Here is a 17,274-nt window from a genome sequence, read left to right on the forward strand (position 1 = left end):
CAGTTAAAATAGTTGTGTCCTTCTTGTTCACCCTTCTTGGAAAAGTATCAAGAAAACATCTTCATCCCCGACCTTTAAAACGAACCTTATAACAGAGTACTTGTTAAGTAATTGTTAAGTAATAGTCAACATGTTTTGGCTGTATGTTTGAATGAGCAGATATCTATTAGTAATGGAGATTTGGTATCTGTCTGTCTGAAGTTGAAACTATACTATTACTTCTATTAATTTCACTATCTTTCAATGCTTATGATACCATCCTCTTAAGCATTACCTCCTCCTTTTTTTGGAGAGGGGTAGTATAGCATCTGTTCTATTGTTATGAAACCATCCCCTTAGGAATTATCTCCTTTTTATTTGTTTGTGCACGTATTGAACCGCACTATTTTTACATAGTATTTCAAGTTAACTTAAAGTTTTACGATATCTTTTTTTGTATTAAATTGTTAGGCGAAAATACAGAATAGTTACAAAGCACCCTCCTCGCCCCATGTTAAGAATGGCTTTCTAAATAATAACGTTATCATTTTAGCACGATTCAATAAGTGTATAAGTACAAAAATTTCATTCCGATTTCCAAATTCGATAAAAAATATTCCCGAGTTCGACAAGACACACATGAAGAAGGTCAGTGATTACATCAATCGAAACGTTGCGAAGATAACACTCAAAATGAAAACTGTAGTCCAAATAATCCAAATACACGTTTCATTATTTCACTCACTTGGAGTTCTCGCTCTAGTCGTCATCAGTAATTATCTATTGATAATAACTAATGTTGTTTTCTTAAAATCTGAGTGACAACAAGTCTTCCCATATTTCTAGCACTCTTCGCCCATTTCAACAATCTTTGCAAACTGTTTTGCATTATCACGACAACTGTTTACCATAAATTTTTGCTAGCAGCGACTGTTAGTATTCTCTGGAATTTGAATAACATTAGGTTCCTTCATTGAAGAGAAGTATCTGTTCCGATACTATACTTCAATTTTTTGTTCTCAGCTAGTGGATGAAAAATTCTTCAACACTGAGACAATTTTTAATTTTTGTTCCTTCCCCCACATTAAAAAACGACTTTGGTGTCTAACTCTGCCCTCGTGGGGAGGCAAAGTAAATAGGAACATTAGGCTAATCTCGTACCTTTTCAGTGGCGATCTGATTGATACTCTCTCTTCTTCGTTCTCCCATTCTCCTCGATCCTTAACGGCCATTTTCCGTTGTACAAACCGAGGTCGGTGCCACTGCCTTCATGTATGTTTCCCTTTTTTTAATAATAATAATTTTTTTGCTGCTGCTGCTGCTCCTCCTCCTGCTGCCTTCACATACCACCAATACCTTTAGGAAACCCCTTAACCCTTGACTCCTGGTTTAGGAAGGAGTTTGTAGGAGAGTCCTCTGATGATGAATTCCATTTCTTTTTAGGCTGACGTTATTAAACGAAATCAGGATAATAATAATAATGATAATAATAATAATAATAAGTAGCTAGACCTGTGGAAATTCCACAGCACACTTCTCCATATGCAATATATTGATTGATTGAGATTGTCGGACTGACTTCCTCATCATGGTTGTTATCGTCACAACGTTTCGGCCGTTTTGCCCTCCGGCCTTCATCAGGTGTTTTTTTTTTTCGAAGAGGGGAACCGTTTGTTAGGAGTCTCGAACCCAACCCTTTATTATTATTACGGGGGGTACCGTGTTCGGACTCCAGCTAGGCTCTGGGACATAGTTGCTGATTCTCTGTTCTGAATGTTACTTTTCACTGCCTTCGTTCAGGATTGAACTCAGCACCTTTGGGTAACTGTAAACTTTGATACAACGTCTAGGACCACTCGGCCATATGTCCCGTAATAATAATAAAGGGTTGGGTTCGAGACTCCTAACAAACGGTTCCCCTCTTCGATACAAAACACCTGATGAAGGCCGGAGGGCAAAACGGCCGAAACGTTGTGACTATAACAACCAACATGAGGAACTCAGTCCGACAATCTCAATCAATGAAAACACCTCATCTCAAAAATACAGACAATTACTAATATATTGATGTTGGAATTCTGTGAATGTCCAACATAAATGCACTGATATCATTGTAGCTCTGTTGTTAAAACTGCAAAAGTATTTATCTAAGCTAGCAGGGACGCCCGACGTATTCCGACCGTAAAATTCGCTTGAATATGATATTTTAATTTACGCAGATTTCGTATACATTATTATATAGTCAATTTGCTATCGATCCTTATATATAAGTTGTCATTCAAAAATAAAAGATATATCCATATTACTTGGGCGCATTAGCTTGAACCGAAACCGAAGCCAAAACGTACGAAGAAATATAATATATATATATATATATATATATATATATATATATATATATATATATATATATATATATATATATATATATATATATACCGTTTGTATCGATTGGTTTCCTAGATGTAAATCCAATGAAACTCGCGTGATTATTAAAGAGTGCTCAATGCAGGACAGAGCTGGTATATAGTCTGTTTATTGTACAAACATCATTGGTTACATATATATATATGCATGTTTCATTGGACTCCCAATTAAGGGACAATACTTCATCAAACCAAAAAAAACAACTGATATTAAAGTGCGTGTCAAGACCACATTAGATTTTATAAGATATTTGGGTGCGGTTTACATGCCGGGGAAAATTAGGGTGTATGCTTTGTGAATGCTAGTAGTACGGTTTTTCGAAGGTGTGGTGAGGGGAAAGGATGTTGCTATTCCCCCACCCACCCCCCGCGTTTAAACCGTCATTAGTAGGAAGATGTTAAGTGATTTTTTTAGATTGGAGGTTATTTATTATCCTTGATTAAAAAAATGTTCCCATCCTTACGTTGTTTGTATATCTTTCATTATTGGTGACTTTAATTTCCTTTTGACAAGTGCATTTTGTTTAAGTTTATTTTTATTTATTTATCTCTCTTTTTATTTTTTATTCGTTCATTTATATTTAGTTTTTTAGTTTTCAGAATAGTGGTGAGGAGAAGAGAAGTGTCGTTTTATACGGTTAAGCCGTTGACAGTTGGGAGGTGTTAGAATTCTATTAGTCTTGTGGCTACTTTTCTTGCTTTGATCTAAAGTATTTGTATATTCCTATAGTCGCTACAACATTATGTTAGGTTGCATTTATTGTCCCTTTTTTACTGTTGGAAACTTTCTATTGATAACTATTCTACTTTTTTATGTATTTTTTAATTTATTTTATATATATTAATTTACTTTTTTATTCTTCGCTGTTTTTCATTCTTTTCATTGTTTTTAGTTATTTGGGTTCCTTATTTATTTACTTATTTTGTTTGTTCATATATAAGATATATGTCTTTATAGTTGGGTTAGTAGTTATTTTAAATGGATATATGTGCCTCTTAATATGAAATAATTAAATGTGGTGTATTGGTAGTAATATTTTCCCTAAACAGTGATATTTGAGATAATTAAATAATTATATATATATATATATATATATATATATATATATATATAATTATATGTATATATATAATTATATGTATATATATAATTATATGTATATATAAATATATATAATTATATGTATATATATAATTATATATATATAAATAATTATATATACATATATATATATAATTATTTTTTTTTATATAGACAAGTATGGCATACTCACTACAATGAACATGCTATTGGTTTATTAAAAAAACAACTATTCCTGATCAGGCGAGAGAAATAAAGTTTATATCTGTTATTCCGAGCGTAAAGGAAGAAGTTAAATATATTTTTTTTATTCACAAAAAATAAAATATTAAAACGCTAGCTTAGAGTGGGTGGTGATACCGAATGGCATTTTAGGCTGAAAAATAGGTAGCAGTGTGGGGTAAGGGGATGCCAAAACTTAATTAGAAGAAGAAGAAAAAGGAGATAGAAAAAAGAAAGAAGAAATGGAAACGAAGCTCATTTATTAATTAATCAAGATATTGGGAGTGAGGGGTTATGAGTTTACGGTTTCTACTTTGGGGGGGGGTCGCTATTGGGTTTTTTTTATAGTGTATTTAAAGCGTAGCTACCAAAGTTCTTGCAGTTTATAAGCCGATTCATCTTTTACATTTAATAATTAATCCCGGTCCTTAAAACTAAGAATCTCATATTTCTCCGCTAAACATGGGTAACAGGGTGAAGTTAGTGAAGTACATGTTTTAGCCTTTCTAAGAATTTACCATTCGATTGAAGGTGTTTTGTTCGCCTCGATTAACCTGCAGTAGTGTACGAGAGTGAGGTGTCGGTAGCATATGCTTTATTGTTCATTGATAGTGTGTGGCATATGTAGAATTTTTCTGTTTCCAGGTTTTCTACGGTGCATATTCCAGCCATTCAGAGTATGTGAGGCATTTATTGCTTAGTGGGCATTCGGTGGGTTTTTGACAGTTGCGGGTCTTTCTATTATCACTATCATCAGAGTCCGTAGTTGGATTGTTCTTCCTTAATATTTTATTATTGTTTTTTTTTTATAATTCTCTCTATGTTTTCAGTATAGCTTTAGAAAATTTTTAGGCTATTTTTATGTAATGTACTGTTAGGTGGGAAGTGTTTATCCATAAGATGAAAGGAATTTATTCCTAAGTTTCGTTTTTACTATTAGGTTGAGGGGAGCGGTGAGCCAAATTATTTTCTTCCTCGATTATTAGATCCAGTTGTATTAATATTATTGCTATTGTATTTAATGTCGGCATTTTTATATCTGCTAATTTTTATCGCATTGTTATAAATAAAGAAATCATTAAGAAATATTTGAAAATGACTGAACCAAATTAGAATGGGAGTGGGCAAGAGAGATTATATGGCTAAGGGATATAGATGAGAAGTTGCTCGGTTAATTATAAATTACGGCTAATTAAAATATTTTTCAAACATAACTCAATCCCAGAAGTAAAGTATATTTTAGCAGTCATTTAGTGCTATCAAAGTATATGGGGAGAGTACTAATGTAAACAAACGTGGATCAATAATATTTAGTATCATAATGAAAGGGGGTGACAGTGGTTAGCGACATGGATCGAAACCCGGGTATGCCAAGTTTGAATCCAGTTCGTTTGCCAAGAAACATCTGACCTTGTGTTTGCTCCCTGAGGCAAATAAGGCGTCTTTTTTTATCAAATTTTAGACAACCAAATAATGTTTTAAAAAAGATATTTTATTAAATGATGAAAATCTATATTCTATATATTTTTGGGGACTTACTGGTGAGAGCACAATCAATCTATCTATACTCCTATTAATTCGGTTTTCTTTTGTGTGTATTGATATTCATATTAAACCCCCTCTTTTCTATTTATTTAAAAAGAAAATGCAATTTTCTTATATATGGGTCATGGAATTGAATTCATCTGCAAAAGATCTAGCTAATTTGCATATTCTTTTAAACATTCATTTTAATTAATTTTCTATTAGTTTCTGCGGGTTTCTTATGGGATGATCATCTTTAGTTAACTACTATGTGTAATTATATTCATGCAGATATTCTACAGGATTTATACTTGCATAATATTTGCGTAAAAAGTTTACAGGACCCACAATATTGTTTCCATATATATTTATGTATACGTATATATTTTTGTTTAATCTATCTATAATGTATATATATATATAAGTGAACGTGTCTGTCTGTCTGTGTACATTTCCCGACACAATAACTTTGTCAATTTTAAGTCTACAGACTCGAAATTTGATATACAGGGTACTGAGAGTTGGGAAAATCTTTGTGATCCGTTTTCGGCCAGCAATTTGGCTGTTAAGGAGTCAAAGTTCAACGATTTGACTTTTGAGAACTCTACCAAACTCCTCCGACAATTTTGAGTCTAAACACTTGAAATTTTAGATTGGACATGGATCCAACTTAATAACTTGATTTGAGCCCAAAACAATACATGTTAAGGGGTCATAATAGGGGTCAGAGTTAAAAAAAAAGATTGACCGTTTTTAGTCGCGTGAAAGCGATTCTATAAGTCACTTCGTCGGTCCGTCGGTCTGTAGGTCTGTCAGTCGGTCTGTCCGTAACACTTTTGTGCTTGGCCTTTTTGGTTAAGATCAAAGGTCTGTTGTTAATAGGTGCTGTTCTTAGCTTTTTAAGCTTTTCTTGGCCTTTTGGCCAAGATACGGGGTTGGAAGGGTCCTACTAATCACCTTTTGTTTTTTTCTTCCCCGCCCTCGACATAAATGAATTATTGTACCATTTTTATTGTTATCTTTTTTGTTTTTACGTCAATAAAAAATGTTTTAAAAATTGGGAGTTAAGTAGGACGTTTGATCCATCCATTAGATTTTTCTGAAACTTGCCCAAAATGTGGAGGGCATTGTTCTTAATATAAATTTAGTATGAGTGACCCTGACAAAAATCTGGTTTGCATCCCCCGGGGACTTTTAGTGCTGAAAACGCCCTTTCTTCTGGCATGTTTTTCATATTTCTCAACAAAAACTTGATATGTCTATACAGTGGTTCCCCATTTTGCTGAATGTAAATATACATGTGTTAAGGTGTGAAACTGCACTGTTTGTCCATTGTCACTGGTATTCGGCATTCAAAGTGGCTCATCAAGGGTCAAAAATGTACCAAAATTTTAAAAAATGACATTTTTTGCCCCATAAATTTTTACCTAACCATTAGATTTTTTCTGAAACTTGTCCAAAATGTGGAGGGCATTGTTCTCAATATAAATTCAGTATGGGTTACCCTGGCAATATTCTGGTTAGCGTCCACCAGGTACTTTTAGTGCTAGAAAACACACCTTTTTGGGACTCCAATGCAGCACCAATTTTTAAACCCATATTTCGTACAGAGGGGGACTATGCATGCGCAGCTCATTTTTTAAGCAAGAGGCATGGAATAACATTTTGGTCCATCGATTTATCGGAGAGGGACCTATGTTTTTGGTGGGCTTGTCTGTCTATTATTCCGGACGATTGACGGATAACCGTCCATTAGTTTTTCCTGAACTTTTGTCACAAATTATATTTCAATATATAGATGTGCATAGTAAAAAAAAAATTTTTGTGCGGAAAATCCCATTTCGCCTACAGGGGCTCAAAAGAGGTCAAAAATGCCTCAAAATGGCCAAAAATTACTTTTTTTCCGTAACATTTGATCCATTCATTAGATTTTTCTGAAACTTGCCCAAAATGTGGAGGGCATTGTTCTTAATATAAATTTAGTATGGGTGACCTTAGCAAAAGTTTGGTTTGCATCCCCCGGGGACTTTTAATGCCCTTTTTTCATATTTCTCAACAAAAACTTGATATGTATATCTATATAGTGCTCTCCCATGGTGCTGAATTCAAATATACATGTGTTACGGCGTAAAACTGCATAGTTTGTCCATTGTCACTGGTATTCAGCATTCCAAGGGGCTCATAAGGGGGTCAAAAATGTACCAAAATTTCAAATAATCACACTTTTTGCCCCATAAATTTTACCTGTCCATTAGATTTTTCTGAAACTTGTCCAAACTGTGGAGGCCATTGTTCTTAATATAAATTCAGTATGGGTAACATGGGTAAAAATCTGGTTCTGTCTCCCGGGTACTTTTAGGGCTAGAAAACACGCCTTTTTGGGACTCCCATGCAGCACCAATTTTTATTAAAACAATATTTCATACAGAGGGGGGGACCACGCATGCGTGGTTTGTTTTTTAAGCAATCGGCATGGAGTAACATTTTTGAGTGTTATGTTCAAGCTGATTCCACCTCTGATTGCAGTGAATCTAATTCATTACACAATAAACATGAAGTTATTGTGAGAAACACTTTATTGAAAAAAAAAAAAAAAGGTTGCATCATTGTTGAATTTTTCAATAGCTTTTATGGTGTTATTCTACACCAACAAAGGAAATATGTTGGCTAAATGTATATTCTCTCAACTATGCGTACAGCAGCATGATCGGAGTAATAGAGCCAATGCAGATCCAAATCATGATTTCCGTTTGATTTGACGAATGCATAATCAAGAATACTGTCACTTTCATGAATAGAATATTGTAGCAATTGCTTGAATCCATAAGAAATGATAGAACTGACTATTTGATGCATGTTACCGAGAAAATCAATGTTAAAATCTCCAAAAATGTAACAGTTGTCACAGTCACTTATTAATTTGTATAAATTCTCTAAAAAAGAAAAAGTATCAGCACCCTGAGATCGATAGATATTTATAATATGACAATAATTACTAGAAAACTTTATCATTTGAAATAAGTTATTGTTTACTTCACCATTAAGTTTGAAATCTTATTTATAATAATTTGCAATACCTTTCCCATCACCTCTATGAAGATTGAATCCTTCAATATTTAAGCTATCATTGTTAATATTATCTGAACACCATGTTTCTTGTACACAAATCATTTTACATCTTATAATCATTGCGTAGATCATTAATGTGTTTCGGCAAAGAACGAATATTAAGACTAGTTAAAAATGGTCAATTCTAATTGTCTGTATTTTTTAGATGAGTTGTTTTCATTGATTGAGATTGTCGGACTGACTTCCCCATCTTGGTTGTTATTGTCACAACGTCCTAGTGACATATGGCCGAGTGGTCCTAGACGTTGTATCAAAGTTTACAGTTACCCAAAGGTGCTGAGTTCAATACTGAACGAAGGCAGTGAAAAAGTAACATTGAAAAACAGAGAATCAGCAACTATGTCCCAAAGCCTAGCTGGAGTCCGAACACGGTACCCCCATAATAATAATAAAGGGTTGGGTTTGAGACTCCTAACAAACCGTTCACCTGACGAAGGCCGGAGGGCAAAACGGCCGAAACGTTGTGACAATAACAACCAAGATGAGGAAGTCAGTCCGACAATCTCAATCAATGGTCAATTCTCTTACAGTTTTCTCGGTATATTATTGTAAGATACTGTTTTTAAGTCTTGATAGTTCTTTAATTGCTGGCTATGAAGGGTATATTTGAGGGGGATTTCTTCCATGATAAAAAGTTAGCTTATAGCTTGAACTCGGCTGAGCATAACATATGCCTGTGCTGGTTCCATTACATGTCTCAAATCCAGAACTAAAGGATCAGTTTTACATACTGTGGCCCCCTGCATTTCATGAGCAGCACAAGCAAAACTAAGTTTTAGAGGAAATTGCAATGCAGTTAGTATTTGATTATTAGTTTGTTTCTTTGACATACAAAAATTAAATTCTATTTTTTCAATAGGAGTCACAGGAATACCAGTAAACTGACCTTGTAGAAAAGCAAGCTTTTTTTTTGTTTGTTTTTTTTTTTCATTTTTAAAATGAAGTAATACACATCTGACAACACCACTATTTGAATACTTAAATCCAACAATTTCTCCAAATGCACCATTAGTTAATGAACCAATAACATTAGTTAATGAATCAATAACATTAGTTAATGAATCAATAATATTAGTTAATAAATCAATAACATTAGTTAATAAATCAATAGCATTAGTTAATAAATCAATATCATTAGTTAATAAATCAATAACATTAGTTAATAAATCAATAACATTAGTTAATAATTCAATAACATTAGTTAATAAATCAATAACATTAGTTAATTAATCAATAACATTAGTTAATAAATCAATAACATTAGTTACCAAATAAATAAAATTAGTTAATAAATCAATAACATTAGTTAATAAATCAATATCATTAGTTAATAAATCAATAACATTAGTTAATAAATCAATAACATTAGATAATAAATTAATAGCATTAGTTAACAAATCAATAACATTAGTTAAGAATCAATAACATTAGTTAATAAATCAATATCATTATTTAATAAATCAATAAAATTAGTTAATTAATCAATAACATTAGTTAATAAATCAATAACATTAGTTAATGAATCAATAACATTAGTTAATAAATCATTTCATCTCACATTCGTCAAAAACAAAAAAATGTGTAGATTTCAGTGTGCTAAAAAAGAATATGAAAACCGTTTCCGTCGCAAATTTTCCGTTTGCACGGTATTAACCCCTGAATCTGGAAGTACTTTGAGTGAACGACAGCATAAACGAAGGTGTTCAATAGCGAAACAGCGCGCGAACTCGCGTACTTGTGTGCCTTTGGTGGAAAATTTAAAATTATATCAACAAGAAAGTAAAGAATTTGCGGGGGGGGGGGGAGATGTCGGAAACCCTTTATTTTCAGTGGTGGACCAAACACTTCTATTTGACAGATAATGTCGAAATAGTTTAACACGAGTGAGTTTGACGGATGTCGACGTAATGTTCCGACGTAATTAACCCGACCCCTAACCATAAATTATTTTTTTTGTTTTGTTAATTTCTGTGTATTTGTCATACCAAAATGCCTTCTTACATATCATAATTTAAAATTAGATGATGAAAAAAGTGGGGGGATGGAAACACGGGAGGATGCCAAATAAAACTAATCGATTAAAAAAAAAGTTACCCTTTTTTTGTACAAAGCATGAATAATTTCGGAATAATTCGAAAATTTTTAAATTGATATTCTTCAGCATTTAAAAAAAATTTTAATTGATATTCTTCAGCATTTAAAAAAAATTTTAATTGATATTCTTCAGCATTTAAAAAAAATTTTTAATTGATATTCTTCAGCATTTAAAAAAATTTTAATTGATATTCTTCAGCATTTAAAAAAGTTTTTAATTGATATTCTTCAGCATTTAAAAAAAAATTTTAATTGATATTCTTCAGCATTTAAAAAAAAGTTTAATTGATATTCTTCAGCATTTAAAAAAAATTTTAATTGATATTCTTCAGCATTTAAAAAAAAATTTAATTGATATTCTTCAGCATTTAAAAAAAATTTTAATTGATATTCTTCAGAATTTAAAAAAAAAAAAATTTAATTGATATTCTCCAATACGAAAATTTGCTGTGAGACTCGTAGTGGTGGAGGGGATTAATTTGTACCGGAAACAATAATTATTTTTCATACCGTGCCAAGGCGTAAAGTGAGTATATCATTTTGACACTTTTTCGTTATCATTTTGTCTTTTAATCGACTCCTCCATGTTAAGTAATAGTTATTCTTAAGGGCATTCAATTCATCCTTAAGTTCATTAAAGTAATTCTAAGTCATTTACTTTTTATTTATTTAAGTCATTTCAGTCCATTTTTCGGTCATTTTAGTTTATCTTTAAGAATTTCATGTCAATCCTACATTTATGAATTCATTCATTACACGAGAGCACGCAACTAATGGCTATCAGTTTCGTTTTTTCTCAACATGCATCTCAAAACACCCGGGCAACGCCGCGCTTAAATGCTAGTATATATCTATAAAAGTGAACGTGTCTGTGTGTCTGTGTACATCTCCCTACGCAATAACTCTGTCAATTTTTATTCTACAGGCTCGAAATTTAATATATAGGGTACTTCGATTTGGGAAAATCGATGTGATCGGTTTTTGGCCAGAAATTTGACGATTAAGGAGTTAAAGTTCAACGATTTGACCTTTGAGAACTCTACCAACTCGTCCGACAATTTGGGGTCTATGCACTTGAAATTTTAGATATAGGTTCCTTAGACATGGATCTAACTTAATAACTTGATTTGAGCCCAAAACAATAAAATTTAAGGGGTCATAATAGGGGTTAAAGTTTTTAAAAATTGACCTCTGCGGTCTCTTCCAAATTACTCAGGCAATTTCTGGTCTAAATATTTGAAATTTTACATTAAGGGTATTCAGAGATAGGGCAAGCTTTTTCATCAGTTTGGGTCGAAAATTTTAGTTACCAATATATAAATGTATGTCTGTTTGCATGTCTGCCTTAAACTTTCAGTAGAGGCGACGGATTTTACCAAGATCAGTATCGTTTTAAAGTTCGACCTTTCATACGACAAATATCGAAAAATTGGCTAAAACATTAATATCTTCCCCTTCAACTAGGCACTTTTCTACAGGGGGGCACTTTTTTCGCTGATATTTTTTAAAGTTATCCTCTCCTTTAGATTGTCTAGCCTTAATGTTAAAAAATGTCACTTCCGGTTTGGCGGTGGTCGTAACAGCATAAACGTTAGGTTTTACCTCGTTCTTTTCCTCCTTTGCGGTACGGGTTCAAGCCTGCCTTCCTACTGCCACTTTTTTTTTTTTTTTTGCTCAACATACACATAAAACACCCGGGCAACGCCGGGCTGAAATGCTAGTATATATATAAAAGTGAACGTGTGTGTCTGTGTATCTGTCTGTCTGTGGACATTTACAATATGCAATAACTCTGTCAATTTTAAGTCTACAGACTCGAAATTTGATATACAGGTTACTGAGATTTAGGAAAATCGATGTGATCGGTTTTCGGCTAGAAATTTGTCAGTTAAGGGGGCCAAATCTCAACGATTTGACCTTTGAGAACTCTACCAAACTCCTCCGCCAATTTTGGGTCTAGACACTTGAAATTTTGATATAGGTTCCTTGGAATTGATCTAACTTAATAACTTGATTTGAGCTCAAAATAATAAATTTTAAGGGGTCATAATAGGGGTTAAAGTTAAAAAAAATTAACCCTTTTTCTCTGCTCAGCATACACCTCCAAATACCCGGGCTACGCCGGGCTGAAATGCTAGTATATCTATAAAAGTAAACGTGTCTGTGTGTCTATCTGTGTGTCTGTGTACATTTCTCTACGCAATAACTCTGTCAATTTTTAGTCTACAGACTCGAAATTTGATATACAGGGTACTGAGATTTGGGAAAATCGATGTGATCTATTTTCGGCTAGAAATTTGGCTGTTAAGGCGTCAAAGTTCAACGATTTTAACTTTGAGAACTCTACCAAACTCCCCCGACAATTTCGGGTATAAACAATAGAAATTTTAGATATAGGTTCCTTGAACATGGATCTAACTTAATAACTTTATTTGAGTCCAAAACAATAAATTTTAAGCGGTCATAATTGAGGTAAAAGTTTTTAAAAAATTGACCGCTTTTTTTTTTCTTTTTTTTGCTCAACATACACCTCCAAACACCCGGGCAACGCCGGGATGAAATGCTGGTTTATACTAAAATTAAAAAGTCTACACGAAAACAATGACGATCATAACAGTTAAGTTAACTTCAAGAGACACCCTTCGTCACCATACCATACATATCAGAGTGGTCACATGGGCACAAGCTTCATGGCATATCAAATAATCCACACAAATTTTGGCACACCCGCAAACAAACTAATATTTCACTAGTAAATTTTCTCATATATTTTCGTATATACAAGTTGATCGCATGAGTGAACGAATCGACCGACTCGGTTCAACTTTAATTATATGTTTGTGTTCTTATTTCTACTAGTATGTTGTCTGCTTATCCACTTTTTCCATAAACTAATTTTCCACACACACACACACACACACACATATACGTGTGTGTGTGTGTGTGTGTGTGTGCGCGCGAGCGCGCGTATGTGTATTCATTTAGAGAAAGTCTTGCAATAAAGACGAAACGTTGATGAACACATAACTTGGTTTGTTCGTTTGTTTATCTCTCTCTCTCTCTATATATATATATATATATATATATATATATATATGTATACACACACATATATGTATACACACACACACACACACACACACACACACACACACACACACACACACATATACCCGTCGTTGACTGGGTTCAAAAACAGTCTACAGAAAATGGACTCTGATTTATGAAAGTATGATAGGTTTGTTTTGGTTTTTGGGTTTTTTTTTTTTACATAGGCATCACCACTTATCAAGGGCAAGAGGCCACTCGAGGATAAGGGTTAAACAGTGTACAGTAGAAATTGGACAATATAGTAACGGTTAGTAATGGAGATTCGGTAAATTTGTTAACTTATATGGAACGGCTAATCAAAAACTTGTTTACGTTAGACTTGAAGATAACCATATTGTAGTCAGCTGGAAAGCAGAAAAACGGAAGACAATTCCATAGGCGTGCAGTTCTAAGAAAGAAGTTTTTCTCATGGAATCTACGTTTAGGTTTAGGCACAGATAAAGAGTGGGGGAAACATAAAATAATTAATGTTAGCTCTTTGAAGCTCCTTTGTCTGTTTCTTTTCTATTAGATCATACGAAAAAAAAACAAAAGTATTGTCCTTTAATAATAAGTAGACGATGTCGGATTGGCTTCTTTTTTTTTTTTTTTTTTTTTTTTGCCTATTTGATCGCTAACAGCGCTGCATAAACCGAACAAAACCGATTTTAACACGATTACAAATATGCCACATGTTACAGGTGATTCTTTGGTTTCATTGCAATATTTAAAAATACTCATAAAATGAAAATAAACAAAATAACACAAAAACGTATGTTATTCACTTGCGTGTTAGGTTTCAAAAAGACTGTACTCCAAAAATAATGCAAATTCATCAATTATTTTTTTTTAAATTAAATTTTATCGATGAAATTTCTCGCCAGTCATTTTCGGCCTTCATTAAAGTCAATGGCCAAGGGATATAACCCAAACATAAATTTCACGTTACCATCATAATAATAAACGCTAAAATCATTTACTGATCAAGTTTGATATTCTATATCTATGTGTATAAAAGTGAGGATACTTCTTAACCTATATACTCAACGAATTTTTGATCTACAGACTTAAAATCTGGTATATAGGGTATTCAGACACGTGGTTTAATTGGTTTTCATCCGGAAAAAGGGCACCTAATAGGTGAAAATTGGAAAACTGATACGTTGGGTGGAGGCTATCGGGTTTTTATCTGTTTGTCAGCTGTATCGCTATACGCGTGCATGAATCATTCACATGAAAGATTCCTTATGTTAAGAATAAGTAGGTTTGAAAACACTTTTTAAAGATCTTATCAAGCTTGTCTAATGGTTATCGTACTTAACTTACTGTCTTTAGGTTTTAGTTTCAATCTCAGCTCGAGTTTTTTTTAAGTTTTTTTTTTTTACTTACAAGAAGTGAACTGTTTAGAAAATCACCATTTTCGCATGCACATATCTCAATTTCTTTTCTTTTTTTTCTTTTTTTTTTTTTTTTTTTTTAGAAATTTAACGTTACATTTAATACCTACGGTATTTCTGTTTATAAGAAATAAGTATTCTGCATTAATTAAAATATCATATTTAAGCTATTTACGACCGGGCTAGTACATAATAAAGTTTCCGTGCAGTTATAAGTTTTTAATATTAGAGTGGAACTGAAGAACCACCTAGTTGCGTCTTGGTTGAGGTCGAGCAGATAGATGAAATTCGGGTATCCCCGACAGCTACAGTAATGTATAGAATTTAAATTTATTTAAATTTAAATTAATATTAATGGTTAGTGAGGAAGTCTAATTACCCAACGTTTTTGAGTTCGATCCCACCTCTCTTTATATCCTTTTTTTTTTTTTTTTAACGTCCTTGTGCATCCTACACCCGGGCAAAAGTTAATTACCAACTCATTGAAATTTTATTTAAAATTTAAATTAATATTAGGTATTTGATTTATGTATTTTCACAGAGTTAAACAAATAACTGCACATTGACCTTTATTATAGAGTAAAGGCTGGAGGGTCGGCTTTTATGAATTATTTTGTCATTAGCAGCATTGCGCAAACAGAACAAATCGATTTTGGCAAAACTGTAAATATGGCACACGTTGGTTGAGGTTGAGGTCGAGCGAGCACTGAGCTAAGCTATCCTTGTTCTACAAAATGGTCCCATGTATCACGCGCAACTCGATCACGGGTTTCATCGAACAGGAAAAGGTGTGAAATTTTTCGGCGCCATAATCGATCGACTGCTCGTTGCGATCCAGTAAATTTCCCACCTGCTGGACGAAAGTGTGTGTGAGGTGGCGGTGACCCATGTGTTAGCGCTGAATCCAAGAAGCCTCTGGCCGGAAACACGCGGCTTATTGTTATGGACTCTTCCTTTGCGTCAGTCACACGCTAAACGGTAATGAACAGCATGGGCCGTTGTAGGATTGCCGCTGATGGCTGCCTGCGCTTAGATCTTCCCACGAAACATATATGGAACTCGGATTTGTCATGTGGGTCGGGGTCGCCGGAACAACAATTCGCACACAATCACAGCGAGTATGTAGTGCCAGTGCGTGATGGTGAAAATAATTGCGAAGAGACGACGCAAGTACATGATTACGCGGTATTCAAAATAAACAACGGTTGATACCGACGCGTATAAAGATGTTGAAAGAGATAAAATATTTTCAAAAGAAAGAATGATCAAGTCTATCCATACAAAATTAAGTACTGATCCAGACCCTAACTCAACGTCGCGTCGGTGTCTTCCGGTAGTTTACGCGAAATAGCCGAAAAGTGTCGAAAAAAAGTCGACGTGAACACGGTCAGACGATAAATTTAAAACGCTGAAAACAAAATATTAACACAAAAGGATAAAATTTACCATAAATTTAATTCTATGAAAGAGTTGTTTTTTGTTGTTGTTTTTTTTTTTTTGGGAGGGGGGTTGTTTGTTTTTCGTTTGTTTTTCAAGAAAAGTTTATTAAAATAAAATTTAAGACGAAAAAATGCAAACAATAACAAAATAACAAACAATGTAAATAATTATATGTCACACAAATTAAACAATAGTTGGTACCGAAGCAAATAAAAATGAACAATAAGCTAAAACAAAGCATGACAAAGTCGATTCATACAAATTTAATTCATTGGATTCTTTCCTTTCAGTATCACTTTTACAACGTTTCGGTCGATGTAACCTCCAACCGTCTTCACGTGTATCTTGTCGAACTCGGGAATGTTTCTGTGGAACTTGGAAACTCGGAACTGGAAGGAATTCTCAACGGAACTCTTTATTTAATTCACAGGAGTGGCATGTTCTCGTTCTGTCAGCCATAACTGGATAGAGATCCTAAGTAGTTCGCAATTCCATACCTAATATAACATACTGACCCAACGAGTCACGGGTTGTCTAGTATTAATTAAATTTAAATTATCCCCAAAATTAAACTCTATAGATCATAATAACAAATTTAGGTAAAATTAGCGCAGAAAGAAACAGCACAGTAAAAATGCCCGGTAAAACTACACAGTAAAACTATATGGAAAAATGCGTGGTAAAACTAGACGGTTAAAATGCATGGTAAAACTACATGGTAAAAATGCACAGGTTAAATGTCAAGAGGGGTAAAATAGGAAAGTGAAAATATATCACAGTGATTTTATCAAATCATTATCTATATATCTATAAAAGTGAGAATGTGTGTGTGAGGGCACTTTTCAACCTATGTACTCAACGAATTTTTTATCTACAGACTTGAAATTTGATA

General features: G+C 33.4%; 1 protein-coding gene across 1 annotated transcript in view; it reads right to left on the reverse strand.

Annotated features, from left to right (window-relative positions):
• Window positions 1-17,274, reverse strand: part of LOC145287814 (uncharacterized) — a 114,562-nt gene that overhangs the window by 45,448 nt on the left and 51,840 nt on the right. The window lies entirely within an intron of this gene.

This window comes from Euprymna scolopes, chromosome 11, assembly GCF_053919585.1.
Source record: "Euprymna scolopes isolate OS-2025 chromosome 11, ASM5391958v1, whole genome shotgun sequence".
NCBI lineage: Eukaryota > Metazoa > Mollusca > Cephalopoda > Sepiida > Sepiolidae > Euprymna > Euprymna scolopes.